This window comes from Octodon degus, unplaced genomic scaffold (assembly GCF_000260255.1).
Source record: "Octodon degus isolate 3935 unplaced genomic scaffold, OctDeg1.0 scaffold00048, whole genome shotgun sequence".
Taxonomy (NCBI): domain Eukaryota; kingdom Metazoa; phylum Chordata; class Mammalia; order Rodentia; family Octodontidae; genus Octodon; species Octodon degus.
Genome location: NW_004524624.1, coordinates 11,729,848 through 11,748,109, shown reverse-complemented (window position 1 = coordinate 11,748,109; position 18,262 = coordinate 11,729,848).

Genomic DNA, 18,262 nt, shown 5'->3' with positions numbered 1-18,262 from the left:
CCGCGGGTGCGCGGCCGCCAGATCCCGCCGGTCGTCCCGCTTCCTCCCCGGGCGCGGCGGCTTCGGGGGCGCCGGAACCCGCGCGCCCGCCTCACAGCACCTGCGGGCTTCGGTCCCCGTGAGAGGCTCTTGGGGGGGTCACCCCGCCTTCTAAACCAACGATCTGCATATCCAGTCACTGATCACCCAGTTCTCTCACTAAGTTTGTAGTGCTTGGGGGCTTCGCAGCAGGCAGCAGGATTTATTCTGTGACAGTTCTGATTTGACAAGCAGCCCGAGTAAGGTTGGCCATCACCTTCCTTGGCTCCGAAACTGAATGTGTCCAGGTTGTGAGAGCGAGAAAATAAAGAGAAATAGATTTTTTTTTTGATAAGTCAGTCACCCAGTCCAAGAAAATGGTTCCCCAACTAAACCAAGTTTGTTTTTTGTTTTTTGTTTTTTTAAATTGTCAACTATTCCCCTTTACTCCTTTCAGCTCCATACCCTTCATCTTGTAAATACACTCTAAACGCTGCTGGCTAGTAGTTGCTGATCTGATTTTGAAAGAACATTTGCTGTTTCCCCAATAAGCCAGGGAGAATATGCAACGGTCATTTTTTTTTCAGATGCTCTAATTAGTTATCATGTCAGTATTTAAAATTCATATCCTTTCTGAACCTCTTCTCCTAGAAAACCATAAAGAACTTAGCAGCTCTCTCTAATCAGCAACTCCAATCGCAAGCATCACAAAAGATATTCTGAATCGGAGGACATCAGCACTATTGCAGGGCATGGGAGGAGGGAGCTACCTACAAACGCTCCAGAAGTAAAATAAATTACTGTAAATAATTACTGCAAAATACTGTAAAATTACTGTGAATAATTAACAAGTGGCCAAAATCATGCGCCTCTCGCCAGGAAGGTTTTCGTTGGCTTTGGGGTTTCGTGGGCTCCCTAGTCCGGCCTTCTGCCTAGCAGGTCGGGAGTCGCCCGCGGGATCACGAGGGACAGCGACCCCCCAACACAGTCTCCTCTCGGGACGCTCGGCCCCGCGCTCCTCCCACTCCCGACCCTGCCTCTCCCCCGGAGCATCCCGGCTCTCTCAGCCTCTAACCTCTAGTGCCCGGGGGCGAGTCAGGATCCCGCACAGGCGAGCTAAATCCTCGGCCCTCCTTCCCCCACCACCGGCACTAGGGTACGGGTTTCCTCATTGGGGTTCGGAGAGACAAGCTCCTCCTCCAGCCGGGGCTCCGAGGGCGGGGCCACCGCGCTGCTTTCCGGAACCTAGGCACCGGGTTACTAGGAGAGATCCGGGCGCTAGGAAACAGCGACGCCCGCAAGGCGCCCCCGCCCCCTTTCCCTTGTGCATTCTGGGAAATTTAGTCCTCTCTGCTCCAGGTGGCGTGGAGCATGCGACGAGCGGACTACAAATTCCAGGATTCCGCGCGTCCACGGGTACTTTGGAGGTGGTGGTGCGCGGCGGCCGCCAGGCCTGCGGTTCTGCAGGCGAGGGGATGTAGACTAATAAAGAGTGACAGCTGGTCCAGTTGGACTTCTGCGCTGACTGAAGCAGGTGGCTGGCTGGTGGGCGTGTCCCTGTGGACGAGATCATTGGAGACAGTGTCTACCGGCCCTATTAAAACTTTGTCCTGTACGAGTCTGTGAGGGTACCTGTAGCCGACATCCTAACTGCACTGCAGCACCTGATTCAACTCATTTCTCACTTTAGTTTTTCTTTTCATTAAGATAGCGGCTATTTGTTCGAGTGCAGTACAGCCCTGTTTAAGAAAAACGATCAGCGCTTGGTCTCATTCTGCCCTTCCTATAGGAAGTGGCGCCTTTCCTTTCCTTGGACACAGACATTGAAAGCTGGAAGACGCTGATATCATTAACAACTTACTGTGGCCCTCAAACACCCAACATTTCTCCTAAAACTGACTGCAGTAAACTGTGAATCTACTGTGTTTTAAAGTAGCCTGTTTTCTAATTGGGGTCACAGCCAGCGTTTGGGAAGGTACTGCTAAATCCCAGGGAGTAAGGCTGCAGAAGGTTCATACTGGCCACTTGGAATTTCCTTTCCATGCTCACGACATATCTTACTCAGTTTTTCGTCTACCCCAAGTTCTATAGTACAGTCTCCGTGACCTGAGAGGGTGTGGGGACCAGCTGAGGCTAGAGATCCATCACATGTGCAGGGCTGGAGCAAAGCAAGCCCAGAGAACCAAGTGCGTGGGAGGTGACCAAGCTGCTCCAGCCCACCAAACAAGTGGGAAAACAGGTTGCTAGGCAGAGAAGTGTCACCTGGTGTCAGCCGGCCCGATGTATAAATAAATGCGCTGTGATCTTTTTGTTTTGTTTGCATCTTTTTGTTGTTGTTTTTGCAAAAGGCGAGATGTAACTCAAGACCTCACGCTTGCCGTGCAGGTGCCTATCCTCCTGAGCTATCTCCCCGGCCCTATGGACTTGGGATCTTAGGGGAGTTCCTTTTCCAGAGAGAGAGGGCACCGCCTGACCTCAGCTTTCTGTTTTCTTACTCTTGTCTTTATTTCTTCATCCTCTTCTGTCCTTCCCCCCGAGAATCTCGAGCGCTTCACTGGGCACAGCAATAGGGAAGTTTCCAGAAGATTAGAAATTTTGGATTTGAATAAGCAATTACTGTCTAAAATAGTGAAAAGGACATGAATTGATATCTTTTTTAAACAATCTACAAATATGTGAGTTGTCCTTGACACTTTTTTAAAGGTCAGAAAAAGGTTTGAGACTTTTTAATCTTTCTGTTGTATGACAAAATATTCAAGATTGGATAATTTATAAGGAATAGTTTATTTGAATCACTATAGTGGATTCCAAAAACCTGGCATCTAGTGTATGGGGAAGAGCATTTTTACTGCATCAGAATGCAGTAGAGGAGTTATACGACCAGACAGAGCAAGCACACAACTGTTGGTCAGCTATCCTGCTGCTGGTACAAAATACCTGACACTTTCAACTGAAAAGAAAAGGTTTATTTTGGCTCACAGTTTTAGAGATTTCAGTCTATGATCAGCTGGTTCAAAAGACAGAAGGGCATAGTAAAACAAAGCTGCTCCCTTTGTGGTGGCTGGGAAGCAGCACAGGGGAATAGCCACAGAGGAAGGGTGAAGAAGGAGACACAGCTTCCGAAGTCCTACCACCATGGCCTATGCAGATACACCCAGAACTGTGCTTTACTAATCCACAAGGAGGCTGTCATGCCAATCCAGATGACAACATCTGGTATGATAGCGCTGGCTGCCACTCCAGAAAAGCATCCTCAGGGTCCTAAAAGGCTGCCTGTGCTGGCCTGGACAATAAATCCCCAACTCTCCCCCTTTACCCTAAACTGTCCCGTCCCTCCCTTAACCCTTTGGCTCCAGCTAGCCCCGACTCCTCCACTCCTCTAAGTCCGCCACACACCCATAGTGGACTGCCCTTTTCTCAGCCCCCACCATCTGACCTTGATCCTTTTCCAACCTCAGCAACAGCCCCAGTACTTCCTCTCTGTGAACAACTGGGTGGAGATGGCTGCCCTTTCATGGTTTATGTCCCCTTCTCGACTAGTGATTTATGTAACTGGAAAAAACAGAACCCCTCTTTCTCTCAGAATCCTCAAGGGCTTATATCTCTTCTGGAATCTGTTTTCTTCACCCATCAGCCCACTTGGGACTATTGCCAACAGCTTTTATAGACCCTCTTCACATCTGAAGAGCGACAGCGAATCCAAGGGCTTGGATGGAAATTAATTTTGGGCCCAGATGGCCAAGCAGCCTCAGATCCTGTATGACTGGAGGAATCCCTCCCTTTGACTCATCCTAACTGGGATTCTACTTCCCATAGAGGTAAGGAGGTTCTCAATTGTTATTGCCAGCTTCTTTTAGAGGCAATCAGGGTGGCAGCTAAAAAGTCTACTAATTTGCCTACAGTTACAGAGGTCAGTCAGGGACCAGATGAATCTCCAGTGGCATTCTTAGAACGCCTCCAAGAGGCCTATCCGATATATACACTGATAGAGCCTGAAGCTGCTGAGAACCGCTGGGCTGTGAATATTGCTTTTGTTTCTTAGTCAGCCCCAGACATTAGAAATTGCAGAAGACTGAAGGATTTTAAGGAAAAGCACTGACAGAGTTGGTAAAGACAGCTCAGTGAGTTTTAAATAACAAGGAAGACCCTAGGGAGTTAAATAAAAGGATGGCAAAAGTTCTGATTGCCATGAAAAAAAGGACTCCAAAGTTAAAGGAAAGGGTTCAAAGAAAGAAAAACAAAAAACCATGTCTCTTAACAAGAACCAGTATGCCTATTATGAGGAGGACATCCTGTAATGCCTGTTTTACCAGATTTGGTACCTTTTTATGGCATGGCATGGGGGACAGCAGCAAATGGGAAGGGGACTAGAGGGGCGAGGAGCACACAGGTGAGTTATGCATGGTAGAGGAGTACATGGGAGGGAGTCACATGGGAGAGCAGGGCCCCTGAGAAAGCACATGGGAGAAGACTGGATGGAGAGTTCACCAGAGAGGACCATGCAGCCGTGGAGCACATGGGAGAGGGGCATGGAGTGTGTAATGTGTGGCAGAAGAACAAAGGTGAGGGGAACACATGGGACAGAAGCACTCACAAGGAGAGCAAACAGGAAAGGAGCACACAGGAGAGGAATACCTGGGAGAGGAAATCTTAGGAGAGGAACCCGTGGCAGGGGAGCACATGGGACACAGGCGAGGAGCACACAGAAAAGAGCCCATGAGAGAAAAACGCAAAGAAGAGCTACACATGGGTGAGAAGCACAGCCAAGAAGAAATGCAAGGGAGAAGCATGCATGAAAAGAGGACATGGACAACTCACATATGGGAGAGGAGCACATAGAAGAGGAGTTGTCTTAGTTACTTTTTATTTGTTGCTGGGACAAATACCTAACACACAAAATGAAGGAAGGAAAGGTTTATTTAGCTCACATTACTGGAGGGTTCAGTCCATATTCCGCTGGGTCCAAGGCAAACAACAGCAGTTCATGCAGCAGAAAACAATGGAGAGCAGAGGAGGAGCAGCAGCTGCAGGGGTGTCCATCAAGCCTCTCTTCCTTCTGCGCTGACAGCACTTCACACGGAACTCCTCCAAAGTGGCATGGCTGCTGAGACCAAGCTCCTCCGAAGACTGAGACTTCTCCAAGGAAGCGGGGCAGGGTGGCAGGAAGCAGGAAGTCGGGCAGGGCAGCAGGAAGCCTTTCTCAATTCCTGGGCCCTGCCCACCTGCAGGGCGAGGCCCCCACACTGCCAGAGCTGATTCAGCCAAGTTCACACAACGTATCAACTAACACAGGAGTACATGAGAAATGGAGCGCAGGAGAGAGGAAAACACAGGCTATGTACACAAGGAAGGAGTGGAGTACACAGGAGAGGAACACATGGAAGAGGAGCACAAGGGTGTTACATATGGGAAAGGAGCTCACACGGCAGGAGCACCTGGGACAGGAGCACACAGGTGAGTTACAGTGGGAGAGTAGCGCATGGGAGAGGTGCACACAGGAGAGAAATACACAAGACAGAAGTACATGGGAGGATAGCACATGGGAAGGGAGCACACAAAAGGGAGTAGATGGCAGAGGAGAACACGAGTGAGATACAACTGAGAGGTAGCAGTTGGGATCAGAGCACAAGGGAGAGGAGCATACCAAAGAGGACCACACAGGAAACTAATACACAGGAGGGGAGCACACGAAAGAGGAGCACGGGGTGAATTACATATGAGAGAGTGGCACATGAGAGCAGAACAAATGGGAAAGGAGCGTGTGGGCGAGTTACACATGGGAGAGCACAGGGGACAGGAAGAACACAGGAGAGGAGTGTACAAGAGAGGAAAATCCCAGAGGCACACACACTGATGAGCACCAGAGTTAAAGGAGCACACAGAAATGCAGCATAAGGGCTAGGATTACATGAGAGAGGACACACAGGTGAGTTATGCACGGAAGGGGAGCACATGGGAGAATTCCAAGTGGGAGAGGAGCACATGGGAGCAGAGAAAATGAGAAAGGAGCACATGGGAGAGAAATACACAGGGGAGGAGCTCCTGGGAGAGGAACACACGAGAGAGGAGTACATGGGAAAGGAGGAGCATGGGGGTGTGAAGAAAAAAGGAGAGGAGCACACATGAGGAAAGCATATGGAGGAGAAACACACACTAAAGGGAGTACACCAAAAAGGAGTGCACGGTAGAGGAGCACATGGCTGAATGACAATAGGAGAGTGGTGCAAAGGGACAGGAGCTTGTGGAGCAGGAGTGCATCAGAGAGGGGCATGTGGGAGAGTAATGCATAGGAGAGGAGCCTGCAGGAGAGAAGCACAAGGGGGAGTGACACATAAGAGAATGACACACGAGAGCAGAGCACACGTGAGAGGAGCACATGGGTGAGTTTCACATGCGAGTGGAGTACAGACAAGAGGAGCACACTAGAAAGGAGGAAGCAGGAGAGGAGCACTTGGGAAGTAGATTATATTGCAGAGGAGCACATGGGAGAGGAGTAACTCCAAAGTGAGCACATGGAAGAGGAATAGACAGATGAAGAACAGATAGAAGAAGAAGAATAGGAGAGGAGTAAAGGGGGGGAAGCACACATGGGTGAGGAACAAACAGGAGAGGAGCACTCCGGAAAGGGAGCACATGGAAGAGGAGCACATAGAACAGGAAGTACACAAAAGAGGCACACATGGGAGAGGAACACCCCAGAGAGATACATAGTGGAGAGGACCACAAAGGAAAAAGAGCACATGGGAAGGGAGCACAAGTGAGAGGATTGCATTGGAAAGGAGCACACAGGAGAGGGGCGCCTGGAGGGGAGCACAGGGTGGAGCCAGGGTCACACAGAACATGAGTAAATGGGAGAGGAGAGTATGGATAAGTTACAGCCTGGGGAGTACTACAGGAGAACAGAGTACATGGGTGAGGAGCACCTAACTGAATTATACATGGGAGAGAAGGACATGTGAGAGGAGCACAGGGCAGTAGAGCACAAGGAAGAGGAGCACATGGAAGCAAAGCATATGGGCAAGTGAGTGCAAGGGATAGAAGCAGAAGGTGAAGGAGCACACTAGGTAGGAGAACATGGAAAAGGAATATATCAGAGAGGAGTACATGGCAGAGGAAGCACAAGTGAGTTACATACTGGAGACAAGCACACAGGGGGGTGGCGCATGGAAGAGTGTGTGCATGTGTGCATATGTGTGTGTTCATGTGCATGTATATATTGTGTATGGGTGTGTTTGCATATGTGTATGTGCATTGTGCACTTAGGCATATGTGTTCATGTGTGTGCATGTGTGCTGCATGTGACTGTGTTTGTGTACATGTGTGTATATGTCTGTGGGTGGGTTGTGTGCATGCATTGTACCTGTGTTCATATGTGTGCATGTCTGTGTGGTACATGGTTGGCACATATATGTGTGTGCATGTGTGTGTTGTGTGCATTGGTGTGTTTGCTTGTGTGTGTGCATTGATGTGGATGTGTTCTTGCATGTACATGTGTACATGTGTGTTCATGTGCACTGCATGTGAGTATGTTTGTGCATGTATATGTCTGTGAGTGTGTGTATGCAACTGATGTGTGTGTGTGTGTAGTGTGTGAATCTGGAAAGTAGTGATTGTAGAGTGCTTATTTCTGGGGTACATACTGTGAAAGCAGTTTGCATAGAGTGCCATGCAGGTACCACTGGTGTAAAAAAATGAGATAAGACCTTCATCTGTGTTTCCATAAGAACTCATTATCAGAAACATAAATCATTTTCCAGAATGTTTCTACTGTATTTCCAGAAGTGTAGCAAATCACACCTTCTTTGCTTCCTAGGCCCTATAGGAATGAATGGAAGGCAATGAATAGTGGTGTGGGTTGTGCTGGCAAGCAGGTAGAGCTTCAGTACCTTATGGATGAGCATAGTTGAAAGAATTCATCATAACAGAACACCTTGGAGTGTGTAAATCTATAAAATATTGATATGTAGAGTCTGCATTTCTGGGATGTATACTGTGAGAGGCAATTTGTGTGGAGAGTACCATACAAGAGGCACTGGGATAAACAATAAACCTAATGCCACATCCGTGTTTCCCTAAGAAAAACTTATTATTGGAAATGTAAATCATTTTCTAGGATGGTTCTGCTGCATCTACACTAGTGTGGCAACTCATTCTTTGCTTCCTGGTGCCCATTGGCATGAATGGAGGGCAATGAACAGTAGTGCAGTTTGTTTTTGTGTGTGAGTGGAGCTTTATCACCTTATGGCTCAACACAGTTGAAGGAATTCAGCAAAATGAAACACTTTTGAGTATGTGGATCTGGGGAGAACTGGTGTATAGAGGGGTTCAGTTCTGGGGTGTGCACTGAGAATGGCAGAATGCATACAGGGTGCCATATATGTATCCCTGGGGCCAACACACAGCATGGAGCTTCATGCATGTTTCCCTAAGAAAAAGCCCTTGTTGGAAACACAAATGATTTTCCAGAATGGCTCCATTGTACTTACAGAAGTGTGTTGACTGATACATTATTTGCCTTCTAGACCTATAGCACTAAATGGAAGGCATTGAATAGTGATGCAGTTTGTGGTTGCAAATGGGGACAGCCTGGCCACATTATGGCTCAACACAATTGAAGGACCTCAGCAAAGTGGATCACTTTGCAATGTGAATATCTGTAAATAACTGATCTATAGAATGTTATTTTCTGGTGTGCATACTTGGAAGTTTTCATAGACCATGCCATACATGTAGGCCGGGGTCCAACAAACATCCTGGAGCTTCATGCATGATTTCCTAAGAAGAGCTCATTAGAAACATAAACCATTTTCCAGAATGTCTCTGCTGTATTTATGGAAGTGTGGCAACTCATGTATTCTTTGTTTCATAGTGCCATAGGAATGAATGGAAGGCAATGTATAGTGGTGCATCTTGTGCATTCAAGCAGGTAGAGCTTGAGCACTGTATGGCTGTTGAAGGGGTTCAATAAAACAAAACACTTTGTAGTATGTGGATCTCTAAAAGAACTGATGCATAGAGTGTTCACCTCTATGTTGTGACTGGCATTTTGCATAGTGTGGTGTGAATTTATCCCTGGGACCATCAAAAAGCCTGGAGCTATGTGCATGTTTCCCTAGGAAGAATTCCTTATTAGAAGTGTAAATTACTCTCCAGAATGATAATGCTGTATTTAGAGAATTGTGGCAACTTATATTCCTTGATTCCTAGTACTCAGAAGAATAACTGGAAGGCAATAAATACTGGTGCTGTTTATGCTTGCATGTCGATAGCTCAACCACCCCATGACTGATCACAGATAAGACCTCAGCAAAATGAAACACTATGGAGTATGCAGATTTCTAAAGAGCTGATGTATAAAGTGCTCATTTCCAGAATCTATGCTGCGAATGGCAGTTTACATAGAGTGGCATATCCATCCATCCTTAGGGCCAACAGAGAGCCTGAAGCTACACATATGTTTCCCAAGGAAAAACTCCTTCTTAGAAATGTAAATCACTCTCAAAAATGATAATGTTGTGTTTAGTGAGGTGTGCCCACTCATGTATTCTATCCTTCACACTGCCCATAGGAATGAATGCAATGCAATGAACAGTCTGTGCTTGCAAACAATTAGAGTTTGTGAAAAGTTGAAGGAGTTCAGGAAAACAGAAGACTTTGGGGTTTGTTGATCTGTAAAGAACTCAAGTGTAGAATGTTCATTTCTGAGGTGAATACTCTGAATAGCAGTTTGCATAGAGTAGCCTTATATAGCCCTAAGGCTAACAAAGAGCCTGAAGCTTCAAGTACATCCCTAAAAAAGAACTCATTGTAAGAAATGTAAATCATTTTCCAGAAGGTTTCTTCTGTAAATACAGAGGTGTGGCAATAAATATATTCTTTGTTCTCTAGTGCCATTAGGAATGAAAGAAGGCAATGAATAGTGTGTAGTTCATGTTGGAAAGCAGGTAGAGCTTCAGTATTTTGAATGAACACAGTTGAAGGAATTTGGCAAAATGAAACACATTGAACTGTGCTGATCTCTAAATTACTGATGTGTAGAATCAATATTTCTGGGATGAATAGTATGTGTATGTACAAGTGTACATGTATGAGTGTGTGTATTACGTGTGTATGTGTATGTGTTTGCATGTGTATATGCGTGTGTATTGTATAAGTGCGTGTGTACATACATGGGTATATGTAAGTGTTTGTGTATATGGGTGTGACTACGTATCTGTGTATATGTAGGTGTGTATGTGTCTGGGTGCATGCATATGTGTGTCTCTGTGCATGGGTATGCGCATGGGTATGGACATGTGTACATGTGTGTGCAGGTACATTTATGTGTATATGTGACTGTGGGTGTAGGTGTTTGCATGAGTGTATGTGCATGTGAATGTGTATGTGTCAGTGCATGAACATATTAATGTACAAGTGTGTTTGTGTCTGTGCATTTGTTTATGAGTGTTCATGTTTATATGCATCTTTATGTGTATATGGATGTGTATTGTATGAAGATATACATGTCTTTGTGCATATATATATATATATATATATATGCCTGTGTGTATTGGCATGTACATGCAATACATGAATATGTGAATGAGTACACAAGTACATGTACATATGTATGTGTTGGCACATGTGTATGGGTTTTGGGTATGTGTGTATGTGTGCATGCATATGTGGGTGTTTGTGTGTGTTTGTGTGTAGGTGTGGATGTGCATATGTCTGCATTGGTATGCATCTGTGTGTGTGTGCATGTGTGAATATATATGTATATGTGTGTGTATGAAATAAAAGTAAAAACAGCTTTATCTATAGGGATTAAAATTACAAAATATTAAAAAAAGGGGGGGGGCTGGAGAGATGGCTCAGTGGTCTAAAGCACCTACTTAGAACAAGCTTAGCAAAGCATCAGGGACCGCGGTTCGATCCCCCAGCACCACATGCCAGCCAGCCCCGCCCCCAGGTGGGCTGAGCTGGCCACACACACCACACACACTCACTCTCTCTCTGTGTCTCTCTCTCTGTCTCTGTCTCTGTCTCTGTCTCTGTCTCTCTCTCTCTCTCTCTCTCTCTCTCTCTCAAATAAAAAAAATTACAAAATATTCCCACAAGATTTTGAAGGTGAAGATAAGGAGGCTTGATACCATGAGAACATTTTAAACATGTTCCTTATTTTGGATAAATATCTACAATTAAAAAGTGAAATATATTGTTAAGATAATTTAAGAAACCAATTGGAAAAGTAGAAATTGTTTGACCAGGATTTATACATGTGAAAGGGAAATTCATGTATTTCAATTTAAGAAAGGAATGAATATCAAAATGATTTATTAAAAATAGCTACATACATTTGTACTAATATTGTTTAGGCAAGATATCATGTCTGCATCTTATACTCTGAATAGCCACTATGAATTATTATAACTGTCCTACTAACCTGTCTTGAAACTGTCTCATTGCTGTTTCTTTCTCATTAAAATTAATTTAAAAATATAGCTACATACTTGCTTGCAAAATCTCCTAATTTCCCCCAAAGCTTCAGTGTATGAAGGTCAGTCTGGTATCAGGCATGGCCATTTCAAGGCATGATGTAATCTTCAAGAAATGGGGCATAGTTTTATGATTTCAGCTCAATAGAGATGCATGTGTGCCTCTATGTATATGTGCGCATACATATGTGTATATGTATTTTCATGTGTTGTGTATGATTGCATGTGTAAGGATGTGTATGTGCCTGTGTAGCTGTATATGTGTATTTGCATGGTTATGTATATGTGTTTGTATACAAATGTGTGTATGAAGATGTGTGTATATATGTGTATGTGTGTGAATGTGTGAATATCTATAGGTGTATGTGTATCTGTGTATATGTGTGCATGTATCTGTGGATGCATGTGTGTTCATGTGTTCTGTATAAGCATGAATAAGTGTGTGTTTATGTGAATGTGGTTATATATGTGCATTTATATGTTCACTTGTTTGTGTGTGCATGAACTTGTGTATGTGCATGGGTGTTTTATGTGTATTGTGTGGATATATGTGTAGATGTGGATTGTGTAGATGTGTATATATGTGAATTTGTATTTGTGTGCGAGTGAATTGTAACTGTATGTGTTCATATGCATGTGTATATGTGTGCCTGCATGTATGTGTGCATGTGTGTGTGTATGAGTGTGTATGGTTATATAGGTGAATTTGTATGTATGTGTGCATGTGTACATGTATGTGCTTGTGCATGTGTATGTGTGTGTATTTGTTGGGAGTGGCTAAAGCTGGAAAATGATCATATGTGGGAGGGCAGGACAAAATCTCAATGCCAAAAGCAGGCAAGCTATCTCAGTCCTAAGAAAAGCATCCTGCCTGGTCAATGTCAGCTATTAGTCAGTAGGCAATCTTGTGTCATATGATACTAACTTCACAAAGGTATACAAAATACCCCTACTGTTATTCTGGGGGTCATTTGCCAATCAGACAATCAGCTACCACCTGACCCAGTTCTTGTCTTATTGTCTGTCTTTTTGTCATTTTTGCTATTGTTTCTTCCCAGGGTACCCAAGATACAAATGTGTCTCAACATGTATTTGTATATAGATGTATGAATATATATAATGTATTTGTATAGAGATGTATGAAAAAAATATATATATAGTGTATTTTAGGTATATGTATGTGTATATGTATGTGCAGTTGTATGTGTATGTATGTATACATGTTGTTCAGGTGTATGTGTATTTGTATGGTTGTGTTATGTACATATGAATGTGCATATTCATGTATGTGTGTACATGTATACATTTATACAGATGTGTGTGCATGTGTTTGTGAATGTGTATGTACATGGGTGTATGTGTGTGCATTCATATGCATATTGTATGTGTATGTATGTATGAGTGTAAGTCTGTGTATGAATGTGGATGTTTGTGTGCCTCTCTCTGTGTGTATGTATGTATATATGGATGAATGTGTGGATGTGCATGAATGTGGGTGTGGAGGAATACATATGTACAAATATACACATATGTGTGTGTTTATGTGCATATGGGTGTGTATGTGTATGCACGTATGTGTATTTTGTGTGCATTGCATGCATGTTTATATGTATATGCATGTATATCTCTCTGTGAATGTGTGTGCCTCTCTGTGTGTGCCTCTGTGTGTGTGAATGTGTATGTATATGTATGTGTGTTTGTATGGACACATGCATGGGCATGTGTATATACTTGTGTATGTATGAAGGTGAATGTATATTTTTATGTGTGTGCATGTGTATGTTTGTGAATGTGTATGGTGCTTGCATGAGTGTGTGTGTGTGTGTGTGTTGATGTATGTTAATATGTATTTGTGTGTTCTTCTGTGTGCATGTGTATATGTTTATAGTTGCATGTGTATATGTATATGTGCACATTTGTGTGTACATGTGTATACATGTGTGGATATATTATTGTGTGTGTATCCATATCTGCATTTTGTGTCTGCACATGTACCTGTGTATCAGTATGTGTGCATGTCTGCTTGTGTATATGTGTGTACATGTATGTGTGTTTTATGTGGATGTGGATGTCTGTGCATTTGTGTGTATGTGCATCTGTATGTGTATATGTATATTGTGTAGGTATATGTGTATATGCTTTTGTGTGCATATGTACAGGTATGTGGGCTGTGTATGTTTGTGTGTGTGAACATGTATGTGTATGTATAAAGTAAAAGTAAAAACAGCTTTATCTACTGGGGTTAAAGTTATAAAATATTCCCACAATATTGTAAAGGTGGAAAAAAGGAAGCTGAACACTGTAAGGACACTTTAGAGATGTTGCTTAGTGTGGATACATATCTACAAATAAAATATTTTGAAAAAAACATTTAAAAAGTAGAAATAATATGATTAGGATCTGTATGACTGAAAGAGGAATTCATGTGGTTTAATTTGAAAAGAAATGAGTACGAAAATAATTTATAAAAGTAGCTACACAGTTGCTTGCTTTGGCTCCTAAAGGTGCCCAAAGCTTCACTCGATGAAGATCTGGTCTCCAGCATGGCCATTTCAAGGAGCAGTGTAATATTCAAGAAATGGGGCTTAGTGGGATGACTTCAGTTCAATAGAGATGTGTGTATTGTGAGTATATGTGTGTTCATGTGTACATGTATGTATATCTGTGTTTGTGTGCCTATGTGTATCTGTTTGCATGTGTATATGGCTACATCTGTGTGCATGTGTGTACATGTGTGTACACACAGGTGTATTGCACATGTGTACACATGCATGACCATAGCAAACACCAAGTAATACTAGAGACCTTTCTGGATGCAGGGATGATTGCTGGGGGAAACAGTTCTATTCTCAAAATCCTATATCTCTGAAGTGAACTTCCACAATGTCTGTTATGCCTACTGCTGCCAGACAGGGTCTCATCAAGCACAAGAATCCTGGCTTCATACTTTCCAATTCAGCATCCCTTTGACTTCATACATGCACAATGTAACCTTACAGCCACTAGTGTACCTGAGGGAGGACACCACCTTTTCTGAGCTAGCAGACAGTGCATTTTCATACTTGTTGCACTATCTGGAAGGCAGGACTGCAAAGCAAGGAATGGATGAGGAATGCTCAGGACCTCCTCAGTCATTTACTCATGAGACCTCGTTGGTGGTCTAGACTCAAGCTCATATTTACCTGGATATCTTTTGGAATCTGCTCAGTATGTTTTGATATCAGTTCACTCTGCTATCAGGATCTCTGTAAAAAAGCACATTGGTAAATACTGATTTAGTGCACAATCCTCGCATTAACACATGTGAGAATTGCAGAGGTCATAGTGTTTGTTTGCCAAGCCCAATAAACTCCAGACCTGAGTACTTAGAATTCCAAAGACAATGCCTGGTAAGAAATTCTTTCTTCCTTGAACATAAATCTGCACAAGTTCTCACATCTTTATCCATAATAGTGGAAATTTTGGTATTAAAAGAATCCCTGCCTTTCTATTCAGGGTGACCAGCTTGAAAATGCATACCTGAAAGTGGAATGCTGCCCAGTAGCCACTGAGCAGTCTCTTGTTCTGTTTTATTGGTCCATGTGTCCAATGGCTTGTAAAAGGGAAGGGTGCCAAGAGCCCCCCAATGTATACCCATAAAGAAAAGCTGTACCATGCCTGAGGGTAGTAACATCTCACAAACTTGACCACCAGTCAGGCCCTTAGCAGAATACCTGGTGATAAAACATGATAATGACAGGTTAGGCAGGGTCTTCTATTGACCTTGATAAGGAACAGAGGCCCAATATACTGAACAACACCCATATTTGAACTTTTGAGACCATCTGCAATCTTGTATCAATAAACCTCTGCTCACTGCTTCTTATTCCTGAGGGAAGGCAACAACACTACAGTGAAACCACAATGGTCGTAATGTAATAATATGGTCTGCAAGAACACCGTGCCTTTCCTTTGGTCTTCACCACTTGCACAAAAATGTTTCACACTAGCTGGATCCCAGAACCAGTCTCAGGGGAACACTACCAATGGGCATCACTAATTATCATCTGGTCACCTGTGAAGATTAATGTACTTCTTGCTTGGCAGGCTGCCCTGCTGCCCTACTAGACCAGGGAATAAGAATCTCAGCAAGCCTTTACATTCACTTTGCTGCCTTGCATACCAATGGCAAACTCATGGTCACTAGATGGCTCAGTTCCCCTTTTATGGCTTCTATGAGCAACTGCACCCAAAGCACAGCCACAATGGCCTACTGAGGCCACACCATCACTTCCTGAAATCCATAGACATCCCATGTTCCCTGCTTGATGGAAGTGCATCTCTGAATTTTCCTGAATCCTGATGATGCTTGACAGTGTTGCTCATGCCTCAGTGAGTTTTGGGCCCCTTCCTGGAAAACACACCCAAGAGAACCTATCCTCCTGCCCCCTTTTCCATATCCATCTAAATCATCTCTATGCCATCATAAATCTTCAGTGTCCATCAACTCTGTCAGGCTTCCTCTATGTTACAGAAAAGGCAAATAACAGGAAATGGGTGATCAAAAAGAAATGTCAGCCAAATCACTCCAATCTCTATCTCAGATACTGATACTACAAAATGACCTATTGCCTCCTAGTAAGGCTCAAATGAAATGGAAGAGATCTGCAGGCAAGGCTGCAACACAACCTGAGCCTTCCTCAGTAGAACAAGGTTACTCTGAACATTGCAATTTGTCAAATAAAGTGGGAAACAATAAAGGTTTACCATCAATAGTCATATCTGTACCAGTAAAAAAAAAAAAAAGGCTCTGATATTGAATGTGGTATTAGATGTGAATCACACACTATCGCACACCAAGGAAACCTGAGACCATCTCTTTATGTACAAGATGCTGACATCCAGTATATAAAGAAAAAACATATTTCTCATGAGGTACCAATACCCTTCTCTTACTTGATACTTGCAGGAGGTTTCAACCAGTCTCTTCAGCATCACTATCCTCTCTTGCAGGGAACCTGTAGACACCATGGAGAGGATGGTGATGGTGTGAGTGTAAAGCCAATGGACATTTAGGTACCCACAAAAGGCAGTGAGTGACGTAAGATACCCACCTGGATGCTCAGATGATTGTCAGAGGAACAGTCCTCTTCCCCAGAGTTGAAACTTCCCTAGGTAAATACCTACAAACCCTCCTGTACTTGTTGGCCCCCAGGCTGGGTTGCAAGAAGCACAAAAACCAGGAGGGAATCACTGCTTAGTGCTTACTGGTCTGGCATCAGTGTGACCTTACCATGGCAAGCATCCCCTCATAGCCAGAGTGTGCCGGTGAACTCCATCCTTTCTGACCTGACCACATTCAAATCAGGGAAAGGGCTGCGAAGGCCTAGCGACACCTTCACCAGTGTCATGGACAGGGAGTTTGCTGGACCTTGTCAGTGACCTAGGCCCAACATTTAGTGCAGGATCTACCTGAGTACTTTGTGTGGCTCCCTCTCACATCAGGATCCCTGTTTTAAAAACACACACATTCCAAGGAATACTGATTCAGTTCATGTGTTGTTGCACCTGCACAGGTGAGAATGTGGAAGTTACTATGTTTGCAGAGCACACTGACTTCACTACCTGGGTTCCTGAGGAACTCCAAAGAAAGGCCTGGTAAGATGAGCCCTTCTCCCTTGAATGACAAGCTGCAGGTGTCCCAAGAGTCAATATCAATGGTGGAAGAAACCTGGATTATTGACAGGAATGCTTGCCCCTGACATACCACAGGCATGAAAATGCTCTGTGGGCCAGCCAACCAACATGAAATGGAAAGCTTACCCACAGCACTAGGAAGCCTTTTGTTCCACCTCCATTGGCACATGTATCAAGCAACCTCCAGAGAAAAGGGAGCCCAAGTACCCTCCACTCCAGTCTCTCCAAAAAGAGGGAAGAGGCCCAAAGGCTAAAAGTAAATCTCGGGGCTGGGGAGATGGCTCAGTGGAATAAGCACTTGCCTGGAAAGCACAGGGACCTGAGTTCAATCCCTGGTTCTGCAAAAAATAAAAATAAAAATAAAAGTAAATCTCACAAAACTCAATCACCAGATCCTTAGCAGGTTACCAGGTGACAAAATACCATGTTAGACAGAAGCTCCCTTTTACTCATGATTAGGGTCATCAGAACCATGAGTCAGGCTATGTTCACATTAAGGCTCACATGACTACCTATAATATGGCCTTACCAATCTTTTCTTCATCACTGTGTATATACAAAATGAAGCCAAATGGAACTATGCCATAACAGTAACTCAGTACACAGTTTGCTCTGCAACCACACCTGTATTTCTCATTGGCCATCTCCACTGGCGCAGAAGGCTTTTATTCCAGCTGGAAACTAGGAAGAAGTCAAAAGGAAACACATTCATTCTAAACACTAATCCTCATCACCTGCAATGGTTCCCTTGCTTCCTACATGGCAGGATGATCTCCTTTTTGGTGTTCACCTGGACAATCTCTATGTCATCCTATCATGTAGAGTCCATTGCCAACATGGGACTTGTCTGATCTGCCCATGAACTAGTCATGCAATAATAAATGGACATGCTGAGAACATACTTGCTAAACAGATAGAATCCCTGTATCAGGGATAGAGACTGATTAACCTTCTAGTTTCCCTACTGGGAACATTATGAAATGCATGAGATCTCCTGGCAGATATCCTGCAATATGCGGGTGATACTCTCATCCAAATAAAGGAGAAAATTCATCAAGAGGTTTGTCATCAATAGTCAAACATGGAGGCCG